This window comes from Neofelis nebulosa, chromosome 13, assembly GCF_028018385.1.
Source record: "Neofelis nebulosa isolate mNeoNeb1 chromosome 13, mNeoNeb1.pri, whole genome shotgun sequence".
Lineage (NCBI taxonomy): Eukaryota > Metazoa > Chordata > Mammalia > Carnivora > Felidae > Neofelis > Neofelis nebulosa.
The window spans coordinates 62915605-62935024 of NC_080794.1; the positions used below are offsets into that span (position 1 = coordinate 62915605).

The 19420-nt window shown below is 42.0% G+C and overlaps 1 long non-coding RNA gene across 1 annotated transcript; it reads left to right on the top strand.

The window, feature by feature from the left end:
• Positions 1-1768: 1768 nt before the first annotated feature.
• Positions 1769-4906, top strand: LOC131493204 (uncharacterized). The gene is made up of 2 exons (XR_009252514.1): positions 1769-2781; positions 4253-4906. It is a non-coding gene; the product is annotated as an uncharacterized LOC131493204 (long non-coding RNA).
• Positions 4907-19420: the final 14514 nt, after the last annotated feature.

The following is a 19420-nucleotide window of genomic DNA, read 5'->3' on the forward strand; positions in this document are numbered from 1 at the left end:
TGGAACAGCTTCAAGAGAATAGGTGTTAACTCTTCTTTAAATGTTTGATAGAATTCCTCTGGAAAGCCATTTGGCCCTGGACTCTTGTTTTTGGGGAGATTTTTGATTACTACTATGTTGCCTGTAGAGTTAGAGTTTCTAGTGGTGTTCTCTGGTCCTTTCTTGTCTTTGTTGCTTTTTTTTCTTCATCTTTTCTCCCCTCAGAGACTCCCCCTTAAAATTTCTTGCAGGGTGGTTTAGTAGTCATGAACTCCTTTAATTTTTGTTTGTCTAGGAAACTTTTTACCTCTCCTTCTATTTTGAGTGACAGCCTTGCTGGATAAAGAATTCCTGGCTGCATATTTTTCTGATTCAGCACATGGAATATATCCTGCCACTCCTTTCTGGCCTGACAAGTTTCCGTGGATAGGTCTGCAGCAAACCTGACCTGTCTTCCCTTGTAGGTTAAGGACTTTTTTCCCTTGATGCTTTCATGATTCTTTCCTTGCCTGAGTGTTTTGTGAATTTGACTATGATATGCCTTATTGATGGCCGGTTTTTGTTGAATCTAATGGGAGTCCTCTGTGCTTCCTGTATTTTTATGTCTGTGTCTTCCCCCAGGTTAGGAAAGTTTTCCCCTATGATTTGCTCACATAACACTTCTACCCCTTTCCCTCTGTCTTCATCTTCTGGGACCCCTATGATTCTGATATTGTTCCTTTTTAATGAGTCACTGATTTCTCTAATTCTTAAATCATGATCTTTTGCCTTAGTCTCCCTCTTCTTTTCTGCTTCATTATTCTCCACAAGTTTCTCCCCTATATTGCTGAATCACTGCTCTGCCTCATCCATTCTTGCTGCCGTGGCATCATTTCAAGATTGCAGCTCAGTTATAGCATTTTTTATTCCATCCTGACTAGATTTTACTTCTTTTATCTCCATAGAAAGGGATTCTAATCTATTTTCAACCCCAAATAGTATTCCTATTATCGTGACTCTAAATTCTGGTTCAGACATCTTGCTCGTATCTGTATTGGTTAAGTCCGTGGCTGTCATTTCTTCCTGCTCTTTCTTTTGGGGTGAATTCCTTCATTTTGCCATTTTGAAGGAAGAAAAGGAATGAATAAAGTAAAAAAAAAATTAAATTAAAAAATTAAAAACAACACACACACAAAATTTAAATAAATGACGTTAGATCCTAGGTGTGCTTTGGTCTGGTTGTTGAAAGGAGCTTGATAGATTAGAGAAAAAAGGAAAAAAGAAAAAAAGAAAAAGAAAAAAAAAGGAAAACATTTGAAAATTTTAAAAAATGAATACAATGGGGCGCCTGGGTGGCGCAGTCGGTTAAGCGTCCGACTTCAGCCAGGTCACGATCTCGCGGTCTGTGAGTTCGAGCCCTGCGTCAGGCTCTGGGCTGATGGCTCGGAGCCTGGAGCCTGTTTCCGATTCTGTGTCTCCCTCTCTCTCTGCCGCTCCCCCGTTCATGCTCTGTCTCTCTCTGTCCCAAAAATAAATAAAAAACGTTGAAAAAATTTAAAAAACAAACAAACAAAAATGAATACAATGAAATAGAATAATATGAAATGTTGGAAGTAAAATAGAGTTTGAAAGATTTACAAGAAAGTAAAAAATATAGTAGAAAAAAATTAAAGAAAAATATTTTTGGGAGAGAACCAAAGCATAAGAGACTCTTAAAAACTGAGAACAAACCGAGGGTTGATGGGGGGTGGGAAGGAGGGGAGGGTGGGTGATGGGTATTGAAGAGGGCATCTTTTGGATAAGCACTGGGTGTTGTATGGAAACCAATTTGACAATAAATTTCATATATTAAAAAAAGAAAAATATTTTTAATAAAAATTGAAAATAAAAATGATTTTTTTCTCTTTCTGTGCTTAAGAAAAAAAAAAGAAATGAAATGGAAAAAAAAGAGAGAAAATTGAATAGATGGACCAGCGAACAGACTGAAATACGATTGAAATTACATTGTTTTCCCCGAGAAGTCAAACTGTGAAGCACTTTATAGTCCACAAACTAAGCAGGCAGAGAGAGTTGTGTTCATGAAGAGCGAGGTTGACCCAGCTGGGCGCGGCTTAGTGTGATGATTCCGTTCTCCACTAGATGGCGCTGCTTATCTTACTGGGGTGGTTTTGTTGTGGCGCTTGTAGGTGTCTATGCGCATGCGCCCGAGGGATGAAAATGGCGACACCCAGCTACCCAGTCTCTAGTATCTCTGTCCTCCCCGATCGGTGATCATACACCTGTCTTTTGTCTCCGGCTTCCAGTCACTCCCCACTTTTACACTCTCCGCGACCAAGCCATCAGGTTGCCAGGCAGCACCTCCCTCCTGAGTTTTATCTCAGATGCGGCTATGTTTCCCGACCCCTTACTTCTGAGGGACCACGGCTTTGAAACACTCAGACCTTCTGGGGGAGGGTCTCACCGAGCAAAGGCCAGGTGCAGGCTGCACTCAGGAACATTTACGGGACCATGCTGCTGCCGACGCCCAGAGACTAAGGCTGGGTGCCAGCCCGCCCCAGAAAAAGTTCATGTGATTGTGTAGCAGCAGCATTTCAGGGATTATGGAAAATCACAACACACATCTGGCACCAGTCTTCACCCTTAACGACCTTCTTCCAGCACCAGCGAATGCGGCCATTCTCTGGGGTCTGCTGGGACCGGGTGGCCACACAGCTTCTACCAAATGTCCTTCCAGCAGGGGAACCTTGTCTCCCATGTGGCCCAAAGACCTCCGGACTTCACTCTGCTCCTGGGGATTCACCCTTCTCACCAGAGCACTGCCAGGTATTGAGCTGTGGTGTTTTGGACTCTGGACTCCCCCTATTTATAGAGTCTTCATGGAACTTAAACCCTCTGCTTTCTCTTTTCTCCCTTTTTTGTTCAGTCCCCGCGGCTGTTTCCACTTTTCCACTTTCTCTCCAGCTGCTTTTGGGGGGTGCTTTTCCCATACTCTCTCCTCCGTCTCCGTCCTCTGTCCGCAAGCAAAAACAGCTTCCTGCCCTCCGCCGCTTCTCTCTTCGTCAGTTCACCTCTCCTTGCCACATACCTGCTGAGTTCTGTGGTTCAGGTTGTGCAGATTGTTGTGTTAATCCTCAAATCAGTTTTCTAGGTGTGCAGGATGGTTTAGTGTTGATCTGGCTGTATTTCACGGACATGAGATGCAAAAAAGACTTCCATGCTGTTCTGCCATCTTGGCCTCTCCCCAGAAGTTATAAAAATTCTTAAATTCCCCTGACTGTCTCTCTCCTCCACTCCATTGCCTATGACCCCATCCCCAGAAATACCATTGTCAACAGTTTGGTATATATTTCTATGTGCATTTTTCTACACATATATAAACATAGTTCTTAAATGAAAAGGATCATATTATCTGCATTGTTCTGAGATCTGCTTCTTAAAGCAAGTAGTAGTGGCCATCTCTTCATGTCAGTGTATGTAGCTTCACCTACTTTTACTCCTCCCACATGCCGGCCCACCATATGAAGGTGCCACTATTTCTTTGCGGTCCTCCATTGATGGCCATTTGTATTGTTTCAGTAGGGGGCAGTTTGGTGCTTTTATTCTATAGAACATGAGGGCCCCAAAGAATGTTGTTTGGCCTCAGCTTTGGATTGAGCATTTTTCTGAGTTTGCCATTGTTTGCCCTTATGTTTCCTCCCTTTTTGAGCTTGGTGGATGCTTCTCTCCTGATGTTCCCTCTAATCCGACAACTACTCCATGTAAGGTATGTTTGTTGCCTTAAGGATCTCCTTACAGAGTCTAGGACTCTTTGGAGGAGGTAGGTTCAGCAAATAAACAAACTATTGTTCTAACTTTACATTCTTATTCTAGAGGAATTTAGAGACACTGGAAGTTCTCGTGTTATCTGGGAATCAGCTTTAAAACCTCCTTGTGTTTTAACTGTGCTTTGCATTTCCCTTTAAAGAGCACTCTAGACAGAGATGAACTGAATATATTTAAATTGAAGGTATATCCTATAACTTCAAAGAGCTTATGTCTCCTACAGTCTATTGGGAGGCAAAATTAGCTGGGGAAACAATTAGAGACCAGTTGAGTGTTAATTATGTGTTACAAGCCCCTGGGCACCAGAAGTTCAGGGAAGACAGAGCTGGGGCAGTTTTCTGCTTCCAAGGGAAAAGCACTTGAGCTGGATTAGGAGGCAGGAGGTGACATTCAGAGAAGTCTAGGCAAGTGGAAGGCTTTTCAAGTACCTGGTAACTTTTCATACCTTTTTTTTTTTAATTTTTTTTTTTAGTTTTTGTTTAGGATTTGCCTACCCACATGAGAACATTAGCTTGATGAGGGCAGGGACCGTGCCTTGTTCATTACTGAACACCCAGTTCCTGCAACAGTGCCTAGCACATAGTGGCTGGCCAAGGGGTACAGGAAAAAATGAATGAAAGAGCAAATGGCCATAGCGTGTGTGCAGAGCCATAAGAAGACTGGCCTATTTGGAAAGAAGGATGTCTCCTTGAGGACTGGGGGGCTCTCCAACAGATGAGCAGAGGAGCACCTACAAGGGCCTGCAGGAGATTCAAACCATGTGGCGAGTGAACCTAGCTGAACAAGGTATGGAAGCCACTGACAACTGCAAAGTAGACCCTGTAGAGATTGCGATAGGGGACTTGAATTTGAAATTAAACTAAAGCACAGACAAATAAAATTGTTCCCCACTGTGCTTGGTCAGCCAACAGTTATACTTAAAAAAGAAAAAGGAGGGTCGCCTGGGTGGTTCAGTTGGTTAAGCATCCGACTCTTGATTTCAGCTCTGGCCATGATCTCACGTTTCATGGGATTGAGCACCATGTTGGATTCTGTGCTGACAGCACAGAGCATGCTTGGAATTCTCTCTCCTGTCTCTCTGCCCCTCTTCCCACTCACACATGCATTCGCTCTCTCTCTCTCTCTCTCTCTCAAAATAAATAAATAAATAAACATTTTTTAAAAAAGGAAAAAAGATTTGTTCAGTCTTTGTTAAGAACCCAGTAAAATGTTAATGTGATCACAATACTTTTATTAATACTTTTTAAGCAAATATGCTCATCTCATATTGAACCAGTTATTGGCCACAACATGTTTTGCTTTGTTGTTGTTGTTGTTTTTACATAAACTATTGTTTTCTAGGTCTTTCCATCTCATACTTGTACAGTTGATTATTGGACCTAATGCAGTGCGTCACATTCTTGGCACATCCTATCTTATTGATTTCAGACCATCTTTCACCTTATGGAATTCACTTTAAACCTTGATCCTATCATCAATCACAGTTATTCCTCTTAGCTGGGTGTAATCCATATAGTGATCTGCAATCCCCCAAGCATTTGGATGCCTCACCATAATTTGGAGAGCTCAAAGTGGCCAGGAAGCATTTACTGGCTGACACACCATCAGCCAAGTGTAAGAAAGAAATGATGAGGGTGGAGTTGGGAAGGAGTAACTGCTGGAATTCCAGACTGAAGCCACACCAGCCCCTCCCGTTTAAGCAACTCAGAAAGGTTTCTTCTAGGAACCAGCATTTAGAGGTAAAAGGGGGAGAAATAGTTTGACATGTTTTGAAGCCGGCAGAATTTGAAGCCAAATTTTGGGGGTGAGAAAAGGATGAGCCCCTCACTCCCTGGTGGGCAGATGTCAACTTGACTTAGAATCGGGCTGTTTTGAATATTCCTCGCCTCTAGCTGTCAGGAATAGATCCTCAGGTGCCTGGGTGGCTCAGTGGGTTAAGGCTCAATTTCAGCTGGGGTCACGATCTCATGGTTCATGGATTTGAACCCCAAATCGGGCTCTGTGCTGACAGCTCAGAGCCTGGACCCTGCTTTGGATTCTGTGCCTCCCCCGCTCTCTCATGCGCTCTCTCTCTCCCTCTCTCTCTCTCAAAAATAAATAAACACTAAAAACATTTTTTAATAAAAAAAAAAAAATAGACCCCATTTTGGTGTTGTAGGACGCTTCTCCCCACTTAGCCACTTTCCGGGTTTTTCACTAGAATTCTGAATCGCTGAGTCTCCTATGTACCTCTCCCTGCACTCTGCCTCTGCTGTAAAAATCAATTACAATTGGCTTATAGCTCCAGTTATGGGTACATGTTCCATCTGCTCCCAGCCTGCACACCCTCCCACTGCACCACTGCCCACTCCTCCGCCTCCCCCACTGAACCCCCTCCCCATTAACACAATCTTCCCAAGCAGCTCAGGAACACAGATGTTTTCACCCCTCGCTCCAGCACAGGGGCATTTTCCCAGTGTCTCTGTGTGTACGCTCCAGGCACCGTCTCTCTGGGGAGGGAGAGAGTAAATGTTTTCATTCCAAACCCTCAGGGTCAGGTCTTGTTTGTCTAAACTGTGTTTGTTGCTGTAATTATCAGATTAGCTGATCTCTGGCAGCAAGTTGGGGGCCAGGGGAGGGGGAGTATTAACCCTTTGTAGGATGGTTGCTGTGCTCCATCCTGGGAATCCCTTCGGGGGCAGCTGTCATTTCTCTTCTAACCTGGAAGATTTGGCTAGAATTCTTTTTGCCAGCCTAATAAGCCTCAGTAATAGTCTCTGAGTTAGTCCAGTCATCCAATGGGCTCCACTGCTTGGATCCAAAAGGCATTTAGCAGAGACACAGGGTTGAAAGGACATCTCTCCCGGGATCTGCTGGGAAAAAAGAAAGGGAGCTTAAGGAGGATCCGGATAAGTAACTCAACAAAGGGTATGGGTATCTCTCAGTCCCAATAAGGAAGCCAGGAGTGTGCACTGTATGGCTTCAGCTTGTCCACCCACCACCACTCCCTTAGCATAAATGCAGTGAGACTATCCAGCCCCATTTAGGCTTGTTTGGGATTTTCTGTTGTTCAAAAAAATATCAAGATCATTTTTCACCACTGCTATTTAAACAACAACAACAACAACTCAGTTGTCTCACCTTGTTCAGCCATTCCCAAGCCTTAGTCATAAGACTCAAAAGGCTGGTCATGTCAAGGTTTTCTCATCTGCCCTTGCCTCCCACCCTCAGCACCACTGAACTTCTCTCTTGTCTCCAAAGATGCCATAAGCACAGAGATTGCTCTCTCCTCTCAACTCCAGGAGGAACAACTTCTTTGCATTTTCATGATCTATTTTACAAATGAATAAATCTTATCTCTTCAAACGAGTGTATCCTTGAGTCCCCCGTGTTGGTCACCTGGTAAAGGACCTAAACATATAAATAGCTTAGTAAATACCTGTTGATAGCATTTTTCTAAATGTTTTTGCCATTTCTCACCCCTCAGTTCCTTTCTGTTTTGTGTTTGACTTTTTTTTGTTAGTTTGATTGTTTATTTCTGGAATGGTCCTCCAATTTTTACTCGTCAACTTAGTTTCCCCTCTTCACTCCAAACACACACACACACACACAAACAGGGAAGCTAACATTTACTGAGTGTCTATATACCTAGCACTATGCAAACTTATTCCATGTGCTTTCCAAATATCTTGTTTGACACTCAGGTTGGCTTGTGAGAGAAGTGCTATTACACAGAAGGAAGTCGAAGTTCAAAGGACTAAATCACACACACACACACACTTCCACAACTGTAAGTGGTAGAATGAAGATTCAGCCCCAGGTATCTGTGACCCTAAAATGCACACAAACCCCATCTTTCTAGCTAGGAAGTGGAGAAAAGTTCGTACAACTGAGGAAAACACACTTTTGCCCAAAACCTAACTAAAAACCAACCAATCTCTCAAGTACTTTTTCCCAACAAATACAACTATAATTATATCTATATTAAAAATAAAAGAAGGGGTGCCTAGATGACTCGGTTGAGTGTCCAACTCTTGACTTCAGCTCAGATCATGATCCCAGGGTCGTGGGATCAAACCCCAGGTCGGGTTCCACGCTGAATGTGGAGCCTGCTTAAAATTCTCTTTTCCTCTGTTCCTCTCCCCCAATTGCATTCTATCTCTAAAAATAATAATAATAATAATAATAATAATAATAATAAATAAAAGTAAATAATAAAAAACAAGAGAAACTTAAACCCAACAAACATTCTGAATAATATTCTGTACAATAAAATCATTTGGGAATTACCTTAGCATTAGCTATAAATTGAATTTGATTTATCTGTCCATGTCCGTACTGTTTATAAAGTTGTCATCATTTGAAGGCAAGTATGATTTTAAAATAACTGATGCACCAAACTCATATTGAGAAAAAGGCAGCTGCTGACATAGAATATTCCTGTGTTCTGAGAGGACAAAATCTTTCCTCTTTATGAATATTGCCAGACCTAGTTCCAAATGTGGATTGGAAACAGATAGAGCTTCTTGGGAAGAAATGTTCACAGTCAGAGTTGGGCAGGAGTTTCATACTGTGCCCCTGGGTTGTACCAGAAGCAAAATTTAGATGGATTTCCATCAAAGCAAACAGGGAGGCAGCTTGCTTTTCTCCCTCCAGAGAGATGTTCTGTTCAACACGTAACCAGAAAAGATACTATCCATCTCCTTTTCTACCCAAAGGTCTCCTCTCCATGACACCTGCCCTCCCACTGTTTCTTATATCCTTTACTACAGGCCACCAAAGGAAAAAGATCCAACAGATCTTGAATTAGTCAACCAAACTGTGTTTGGCAATTGTTCTGATAAGAGTCAATGGCAATGAAGTTGAAATGATTGTTTTGTTCCAAAACCAGAAATCTCACTTTAACCTGGAGAGAAACTCACTTGGCTACATTAGAAAAGTTTTTAAGTATACTGGGAAATGAAAGGACAGATGATACAAGTGCTGAAAGGGGATTCAAAGAAGGGCTTATTTTAAAAGATAAGAAGGTAGGAAAAATAGAAGGGTGATTTGGGCACCTTTATGGCTGAGTACTAGCCACAGGTAAAGCAGAATGAGGCAGAGTATTCCAGAAAAAGAATCTCAGGTTCCCTACATACCTTCCTTGATCCTGGCTCTAAATAGTGAGCTTGTTATTAAAACACTTGAGGTCCCATTCTACCACTATAGCTGGGTGACCTAAGGTAAGGCAGATAACCTCTCTGGGATTTATCGGCAAAGCTGGGGATTGGACCAGATGACATTTAGGTTCCTTCTCTTGTTGATGTGTCATTATATTCAAACCCCTTTAGGGAAGGAAATAGGAAAGTTATTTAGAGAAATCATATTTTCTTGATTTAACATATACAAATGGCTAGAATAATGCCTTGTGCCTAGTAAGTCTACAGAAGTGTTAGACATTATTATGCCTGATGATGAGGCTGACGAGGACGGATCCCTGCACGACAAACACATTTTTATCTCTACATCTGTAAATTTCAGGAAGACAAACAATCCAGTATTCTGATAATTTTAGAGCCCTTTCTCTTGCAAAGAACTTGATTGGAGGGGAATGACCTGTAGCTGCTGAGAATTGAGAATAACTGTCATTCATGGACGGATAGTTTGCTAAGCAAACCACCACCATGACCAAACATGAGAATGTTTTCTTTGAAAATTCAGCTTTCTTACTTGGCCATGAAATGGACTGGGCTGCCTTGGGAAATAGTGAGTGTCCCCTTCCCTGGATTCAGGGATGCAGACATCAGGGGACAGGGTAGACTACATTGACTTTGAAAGAACTTTCTGCCAAAGTCTCCATAATTCCAAAGCAAAGTGTACCAAATATTACAAAGTGTCCCAATGCCTGTAGGCTGCAGAGTAGCTGAGGCTGGGTTTCCACCAGAATATCTCATCCCATAAAAGCATAACATCAGTGGCATAACATTGGCTGGAACATCTTGCATCTTAAACAATGAAGCTGTGTCTTCTAAGCCTTTAGTTGAAATGTAATTCATGGAGAGCAGTACTGAGCAGTATCCTAGCTCATTCTCTCTTTTCAATGCTGAGACTGAGAATTAAAAACACTAAAGGAATAACAGAGCTGCACAATAAGAGAAGGGCCAGAACCCAGAGCTCTGGATTTTTCCTAGATCTTCCTCTCCATGAAGGGATGGAGTTATCTTGGGCTGAGGATGAATAAAAACTCATATGTGGCATTAGAGCAAGATGGATGGCAAGTAAGACAGAAAAGGAAATAAGCAACCAGAACAGAAGGGCAAAAGGGCAGGAGATAGAGAGTTGGAGAGGCAGAGGGAGAGAAAATAAGGAAGTGAAGGGACTTTTCTTAAAAAAAAAAAAGTTTATGCTCAGAATAAAAGAGATGTAGAGAGACATTTCAAAAGGAAAAAGATTGCAAAGAAAGATGGAAAGATGCATCAAGTACTAAGAAATTTAAGTGGGAGAGGATAGGGAGAAGAGACCTCCTGTCTACTCCCCGAGGATCTCAGCCTATCCAGCATGACACCAATCAGTTGTTAACATTGTAATTAGGAGCAAAGCTTCTGTCCAGCCACTTTATATCCTTTACCCCTGCCTCTCTCTGGAGGGCTCCCTCCCTCCTTCCACTTCTCTCCATTTCCTTCTTGACATCACTGTTATCACTCTTTGTTGACTGTGAGGTGGTTGGTCTGGAGAACCTTCAATGCCTTCCAACCCTCTGAGTCAAAAACTATTTTTGCTTTCATATTTCTTTCTTCTTTCTATCTATGCTATCTCTTTTATTGGGATCTGGGGTTCAGGGAATAAAGTGAAGACAAGCAATGGGAGTGGGGAAAACTCACATGACAGCTTAACTGTATGGCTATTCCTCAGCCATCTATTTTTTCTGGTTGAAAAAACCCTGGAAGAGTTGATTCCAGAGAGCTTGCTTGTTATCAGGTATTAGTCACCACTAGAGGCAGAAGCCATGTTTCAGGAAAGCTAAATGTTATTTTTTTTTTTTTTAATTTTTTTTTCAACGTTTTTTTATTTATTTTTGGGACAGAGAGAGACAGAGCACGAACGGGGGAGGGGCAGAGAGAGAGGGAGACACAGAATCGGAAACAGGCTCCAGGCTCCGAGCTATCAGCCCAGAGCCTGACGCGGGGCTCGAACTCACAGACCGCGAGATCGTGACCTGGCTGAAGTCGGACGCTTAACCGACTGCGCCACCCAGGCGCCCCGCTAAATGTTATTTTATTAGCAACAACAACAATGATCAACTAAGTAATTTAATAGTACTTAAAGATAAAACCATAGAACCTGCCCTTGCAGGGCTCACAAACCAAAAGTGATAGCCCTAGGTCTCTCCAGTGCAATAATAATCATCACTGCCTGGTATGGAGCACCAAGGTGCTGGGGACAATGCTGAGCTTGTGACATTCATCAAGTTCTTTAATCCTCGTAACCCCAGTGAGGCAGATACTGTTGTCATCCCCACTTTATGGATGAGGAAGTAGAAGCCTAAAGATTAAGTGATTCACCAAGATTCTTCAACCTGTGACAGATTGGGATTCAAATATGCTTGGAGGCACTTTACTAGACTTCCTCCGAGAGTCCCCTTTCTGCAACAACCAGAATCCATTTAGTGACTCAAGATTGGCTGCAAGAGGAGTGAGGTCTCCAGATTCATCTCACTTCTATTTCAACACTTATTTCAAGGATTCATGCTTGAGAGCCACTCCCAAGAGCCCTTTCTTCCTGTGTCACCTGTGATCTAACCTGCTTCAACCTGTCTGTTCCCTCACCTGTCTGAACCTGCAGATGCCCACACTGAGGGATCTGTGGCCCAGGTTCCTCTCTCTCTTCCCCCCTCTCCACCAATCTACCCACAACCCTAACTACATCAAGCCTTCCCAGCTATGGTGGTGTTACCCCCAACTAACTGCACATGCCTCTGACCTTTGAGGTTCCTATTTGCTGCCTGTCCTCTTCATAAATCTAATGAATGATTGAATCAAGGAACATAAACCTCCTTCAAGACATGAGATTCTGGGGCACCTGGGTGGCTCAGTTGGTTAAGTGGCCAACTTCAGCTCAGGTCATTATCTCATGGTTTGTGAGTTCAAGCCCCATGTTGGGATCTGTGCTGACAGCTCAGAGCCTGCAGTCTGCTTCAGATTCTGTGCCTCCCTCTCTCTCTGCCCCTTCTCCATTCACACTCTGTCTCTCTCTTTGTCTCTCAAAAATAATAAACAGTTAAAAAAAATTAAAAATAAGTTAATGAAAAATATTTAAAAGACACAAAGTCCTGCTCTCTAGAATCTTGTCCTTCAATCCAAGGCATGGTGTCTTTTTTATAAGTACTTTCTGCCCATAGCAGCAATCCAATAAAAACCTTCACCTGGGGTCTGTGCTAATTTGGAATTTAAAATCACTAGCTTTGAGAGATTATACAAAGCATTCATGTAACCAGGATTTGGGGATAGAAGAGGACATAAATATTTTTATATAACAACTATTAATACAGTTATTATAAGTCACATTGTCAGTTTTTACTTTCTCTAACACTTTTTTTTTAGCTCAGTTTGAGGATTACAATTGCCTGAAGACTATAAAGTAATATTAATATTAAATATTATAATTCAGACTTTTATTTTTTTTAGACCAATTTTCCCCATGCCTCCAATCCTCTGCCCCCTCCCCACCTGCCCCACTTCCTCTAGGCATCCCCAATGGTATAACCTATATGAATAGGGCCAGGTATCCTATGAATACTCTGTAAATATTAACCAACTGACTGTCTAAATGAATTCATCTATTTGCTTCTGATATAAATGCTTTTTCTGTCTCTCAAATTCAAATCATTTCCTCTCCTTTCACTAACATGGGCATTCATGCATTCAATTCAAACAGCTATTTACTTAGGGCTGTTAAGGACTCCACAAATGCGCAGCTTGGTAATGGTGCAAGACAGTATAAGAACAAGTCCTCATACTAGGGCCACTGCAATAGGGAAATGGAAAGAATGTGAGCCCTGACCACAACAGACCTGCGTTCAAAGGCTGCCTCATTGGTGCAGTTGGAGTACTGACACCTAATGCATAGGGTCATTGATAAAAGTGAACACTTTGGGATGTTGTTGAGTGCTGTGTGCATTTACCTCTTCAATCCTCTCAGATACCCAACATAAGAGGGAAATGGGACACAGAGGGGTGGGATGATTTGCCCAGCCTGAGATCTCACCACTAGTGGTGGATGCTGCTGGAAATCTGAACACACTCTTAACTATTCCTTGCAACGCCTTGTTTGTGGGTATGTCTTCACATCCCATGCTCTTCTCACACTAATGCTCAATATGTTAGTTTCCTTTACCAGCTCCCCTCCAAGAGAGGGCAGTAGGTTCCAGGTATCATGTCACTTTGATGTTGGAGAGATGTGAGGGTTCTGGCTCTAGGAGCAATGGTCCATTTGGCCCCCAGACCCACTGTTGGCCCAGGAAGGATGAAGGAGTCAAAATTCGTCTTCTTTCCCCTTGAGGAGATCTGGAGGGCAGATGGGGAATAGAGCTGCAGCCAGATCAATCCTCAGCCACTCTGGAAGGACTGCAGTTCAATTATGAAAAAGATCCCCCTTCTGTCTTTCCTGGTTGCAATTTGATTTGGTTTCATCTTACATTCACAGTAAATGTGCCTTTACTTTTGATATGTTCTCTCCTTGCTTCTGCTCAAAACAGGGAAGATGGGAATTTGTCTCCACCCAGGCTGGCTCAAGGAGAGGATCGAAGTGTCCATTGGGTTAGGTGTGGTGATGGCTGCTGGAGAATTGGGGTGAGAGCAAGACCTGGGCAGCTGGACAGGGGAGACAGAAGGGGTGAGTCCGAAAGCTCTGATGACCCATCTCTACAGCAGAGGACTCTACTGCCACCTCTCACTAGCAGGCTTTTTCAATCCCCACAAAGGGATTTGGCGCTCCAAGGGGTCGGAAATAGAGATATCCTAATGCCTTGGAGTAGAAGGAAAAGACAGGGTGCAGGCAGTGTAGTACAGAAAGAAAGACATTACAAAGCTTTGGAGCCAAAGACACCACCTGAGAGATTTGAATAAGTTACCTAACTCCCTCTGAGTGTCCCCGTGTATAATGGTGGTGATATACAGACCTCTTAGGGAAGCTGGGTAACCCAGTGAAATTATGTTCATAAAGGGCCTGGCAGAGGAAGTAACCCTTGAGAAAGCACCCAGGGAGGGGGGCATGGAACATTCAGGCTACAGCCCCAATAAGTGGTAGAATTTGGCTTTTGCTAAATCCTACCCAAAATGTGGTTAGGCTAAAATTAACTAAAGTTAGCTTATTTGGGAAAGAAAAAAGAAAAAAAAGCTGCAAAAGAACTCCACTGTCACGGAGGGTAAAAATGGAAAGGCACATTTTAGGGGAAGAAAAAAAAAAAACAAAAAACATTGTAAATCTAGAAAGAAATATAGAGTACCTCAATAGAAAGTCTAAATTTAACCATTAAAAAAAAAAAAAAAAAGTCCAGATGCCTGAGGTGGGAAAAAATTTTGCTGGCCATTCAAGTAAAATGTTTATAATGGAAATAGAAAAGAGGCTATTAAAGAATGATGGCGGGCGTCTGGGTGGCTCAGTCAGTTAAGCACCCAACTTCACCTCAGGTCATGATCTCACGGTTCATGGGTTCAAGCCCTGTGTCGGGCTCTGTGTTGACAGCTCAGAGCCTGCAGCCTGCTTTGGATTCTGTGTCTCCCTCTCTCTGCCCCTCCGCCGCTCATACAATGTGTGTGTCTCTCTCAAAAATAAACATTAAAAAAAAGAAAAAAAAAGAATGATGGTGACAGTAAGGTAAAAGAAAGCGAAGCCCACATATGACTCCTGACTTTTTTTTTTAACTGTGGCAAAATACATATAACATAAAACTTGCCACCTTAACCATTTTTAAGTATACAGTTCAGCAGTAGTTATTGTTGTGAAACCGTTACTACCACACATCTCCAAACCTCTTCCATCTTGCAAAACTGAAACTCTGTCCCCACTAAACAGTAGCTCCCCATCTGTCTTCCTCCAGTCTCTGACAACCAGTGTTCTACTTTCTGTCTCTATGAATGTGACCACTCCAGATACCTCATAGGTGGAATCGCACAGTATTTTTCCTTTTGTGACTGGCTTATTACACTTAGTATCATGAATTCCCAACATACATATATTTATTTTATTATTATATTAATGATATATAAATATCTATTTATATTCATATTTATATTTTCATATATATATTCTGAAATCATTTGCAAAGTGATTTAAATAAAAACTCAGATCCTAGAAAGCTGACATGATATGATGCCAATTTCTGTGTGGAAGAAATATAAATATGGCTCTTCCCAGACCTGGAGAAAGGAGTGGATGCAAATGAAGTGTGAACCCAGTGAAACCCCAAATGCAGTCTTCAGGACCAGAGATCTCCATCCCTTTCTTGAATTCTTTTGTGTTGCCACAAGATAAGAGTCCAGAGGGGTGTTGACCTTAATATTCATAGCCTTTCTCTTCATGTTTTCTGTAGGGTCCATCCCATTATTACCCTTCCCAGGATCTTCACTCTAGCTCATAATAAACAGGCAGATAGTCAGTTAGACAGATCATACTTAGAACTTGCCATGTACCAGCTCCAGTCAACAGTTTAAGTGGAGAGTTGTTAAGAGGAACTTGTAGTGGACACCATAGTCACCTCCCAGATTGGCTCCTTTCTCTCCTAGATTATGAAGCAGCTGTGGAATTCAGAATCTTCCTTCAGCTCTTGGAGTGAACTTTGGTTTAAGTGAATCAGTAAAGTCCATCACACTGGCCACAGTGACTGGTTTGGGAATCACTCCATACCATAATTCTGGTTAATGAGACATGTTCACAGAGGTGAACCAGGAAGCCCAAAGTTTCAGACATCCCACATTGAGAGAATAAACAGTGTTAGTATGAAGGCAACACTATGGACATCAAAGTCCTTGATGATATGGTTCACCTAATTCTGGATCTGTATCACCTAATCCTGGGGCTCACCCTAATTTCCCTCCAGTTATCTGGGCCAACAAATGCCTCTTATTGTTTAAGCCTCTTGAGTTGGATCTTCTATTATTTACAATTGAAATCATCCTAACTGATCACTATAGACTGAATTGTGTTCCCTCCAAATTCATTTATTGAATCCCTAACCCCAATGTGATGGTATTTGAAGATGAGGTCTTTGGGAGAAAATTAGGTTCAGACAAGGCCATGAGGGCAGAGCCTCCACGATGAAATTAGTGTGCTTATAAGAAGATACAGCAGAGAGCCTTTCTCTCTCTCTCTGCCCTGTAAGGACATAGCAGGAAGGCAGCTGTCTGTAATCCAGGGATAGACCCTCACCAGAGCCTGACCATGGCAGCCCCAGGCCTCTGAGATGAATTACAAGCAAGCTACCTTTGGGGGTCTCTGAGAATGGCAACATCACTTATGTAAATAAAAATGACAAAGAAGAGCAAGGAGGAGGAGGGAAAAAGAGGTGAGAGGTAGTGTGGTGAAGGATAATCCATTTCCCTTGTTACCACCAGAAGGGAACAGTGAAAGCATCATCCGAAGTCTGGGAAAGGGCCACAATGGGTCCACATAGAGCCAATAGCTTCAAAATCTTGTATTTTTATCATAAAAAATTTGCAAATTCTGTGTTCTACTTCATAATGTGCCTTTACACTTTTTATATCAAGATATGAGAAAATCTTGAGAAGTGCCATTTCATCCCAAATCTTTGAAATAATCGCCTGGCCCTACCCTGCCTATCCTGGCCCATTATACCCCAATGTGAGTAACACAAATGCATCAGAAAGAGCGTTGACCTCGAAATGTTCAAATCTGAGTTCTTTTTCCAATTCCATCCTTTCCTAGCCATGTGACTTTGCAAAACCACTCGCCTTCTTTAATCTTCTCTTGCCTCATGAATAAAAAGAGAACATGACATCTTTTCTGCATTTCTCACAGGGCTGGCAAGCTCCAAGGAATTAATGTGAGAGAAAGGACTTGGGAGACCAGGAAACTCTGATTGCCATGGCCCTGCTGGGTGGTACCAGTATTATTCCAAGACCATTTTGGAAGTTTCCCCAGCCTAGACTAACCCATTCTTGAACTAACCTTTCCTGTTTATTTCCATACCTGTTTATCCAATCCTTGCACCTATGTTAGGAAGAGGAGTACAGAAAGCAAAAAGAATGATAAAGGGCTATTTATAATCAGCTGCCAATGGAGATAAAAGTCATCTTATTCTCTGTGACTTGGCATGCCTTAGTTCCCCCCATTTCTACATCTTCCACCCTTATTATGGAATCTCAAGTATCCCTGTTCAGAGGAATTCTGAGCCTGTATCCCCTGCACTTGCCTTATGAACAAATCACCTAAGACATGGGGTAGAGCAGGAAAGACAAGCTGGTTTCATCTTCAGCACCAGCTCTGATTCACTGGTTGCTTGAAACACTGTATTAAGAAGTAACAACAACAACAACAACAACAACAACAACAACAACAAAGTCATTCAATGGGAAAGTTTGTAGAGATGGATTAGAGACGCCTGCGACAGGCACAGAAAGTGAGAACAGGAACACATGTGCTGTCACTGGCCACCCCTGGTTTAGAGGCCTAAGATGAGTCAACTCTTAAGTATGCACCAAATATTGAAAGCTGGAAGGTTTCCAGAAAAATCTCAAATGCAAGATTTTCACCCTTGGGGTCTTAGATTGGTGGGGTATTTATAAAATCAGTAATAATGGCTTATGTCTTATTTGTAATAGTATGAAGGGCCAACTCCTTGCCTCTGATGGGGTTGACTAGGTTAACTAAATGCCAAGTTTCTTTTCTATTGGATAGAATAGTATCAACTGTATTCACTGACCCTAGGTGTATCACACTAGTCACTGTAACTTACATTTTTGAAATTACAGAAATTTTTGGAATATCATTGGCCAACCAGACAGTCCAGCATGGAACTCATGAATAACTGTGGAATTGAATAGAGCAAAGACCTAAGATAAATGACTGGCTTCAAAGAACAATCCTAAAAAAAAAAAAAAAAAAAAAAAGTCACAGTGATTAAGAGGTTGGGAATCACTGTTCTAATGAAATCTGATGTTAAATTTACTGAGAACTCTAGAGGCTTTCAATTTGGATGACTCTATGAGTTTATTTCAAAATGCCTACTTCTATCTTAGCATGTGTTACGTGAGATTTTTTTTTAATAGCAAATAGCTTTCATTAAATAAGTAAATATCTTTTTGTTGGGGAATTCTAAAGGATTCAGCACTGTGTACATGCACTGCACTTAAGCTTTTAGGAATTTATTTTACCACTTTGGTACTTTCAGTTTGTTTGAAAGCAGGCTCTCTTGGGTGAAAGGCTCAGCTGGCATTTAAAAGCTGTCAGTTTCTTTAGGCAACTAGACTTCCTGGCTGAGTAGAGAATGTTTGTTTAGTTTTGGTCACATCCTATTGTGCTACAAGAAGCTACATGACATCAATAAGAGAAGTAGTAATTTTTGGATTTTCTTATTCTATGTATTATTTTTTTTCTAGGTTTTTTTAGGAGCCACCATTTATTTCTATATTCTGAGTTTCCCTTGCTAATGAATTCTTGCATTTTAAGTACCAACCATTGAACAAGGGGCTGCAAGATGGGTAACAATGCCAGAGAGAACCCTCCATAGAGAGTGACACGCTGGGGGCTGGGGTGGCCTGAACAGGAGTTGAGCATGGAGGAGATTACAGGCCCCTGGGTCTCTCCTAAAAGCAGTGGGGATGTGGTTCTAGTCCCAGGGGGCCTCTCTACTGGTACTTCCTGTTCCACTCTTTCTTTTCCTCATTCTCTTAAATTTTCCCCTTCTCTCTCTACATCCTGTTCTCCTTTCCTTTCCCCTTTGTGTTTCTGTTCTGTCCCTTTTTTCTCATTTTCCTTCCATTCTCCTGCTTCCTCGTTTTCTTCATTGTCTCGTCCCCCATCCCCTCTTTCTTGTCCCATCTCCCATTCTCTGCCCTTTGTGTGAAAACTATTTTCCACTTACAGCATCAGTCTGTGGTTCCTAAAGGATGTTCCACCAAGTGCTAGATTCATGAGATGTACTGTGGAAAATAAAAAAGATGCAAGGTGGGTCTGGATCTGTGCTTAAATAAGCTCAGGAACCAGGAACCATTGTATACAACCACCCCTCCACGCTTGGAGCTTCCGCATCCCTCATTAGCATTTTACAGGCGAAATCCTGTTATGAAAAAATAGGTCTAGCCTGATTTATACCAACGTTCCCCAAACCTCCTTGACCTCAGTGTCTTTTCCCTCCAAATAAATGAAATTCATTGAGAATGCATTTTGGGAATCCTCTCATGGTAGAGCCTCTTGTCTTGACTCACCCTGGAACTTCAGAGAACTGACTTCATCCAGTATTGCTTGATGTTAAAGAGTCTTCTCACCTGTCTGAGCCTTCCTCAAGGCCATCACAGCCAGTCCTTTTCTTTTTTTTTTTTTTTTTTTATTTTTTTAAATTTTTTTTTTTCAACGTTTTTTATTTATTTTTGGGACAGAGAGAGACAGAGCATGAACGGGGAAGGGGCAGAGAGAGAGGGAGACACAGAATCGGAAACAGGCTCCA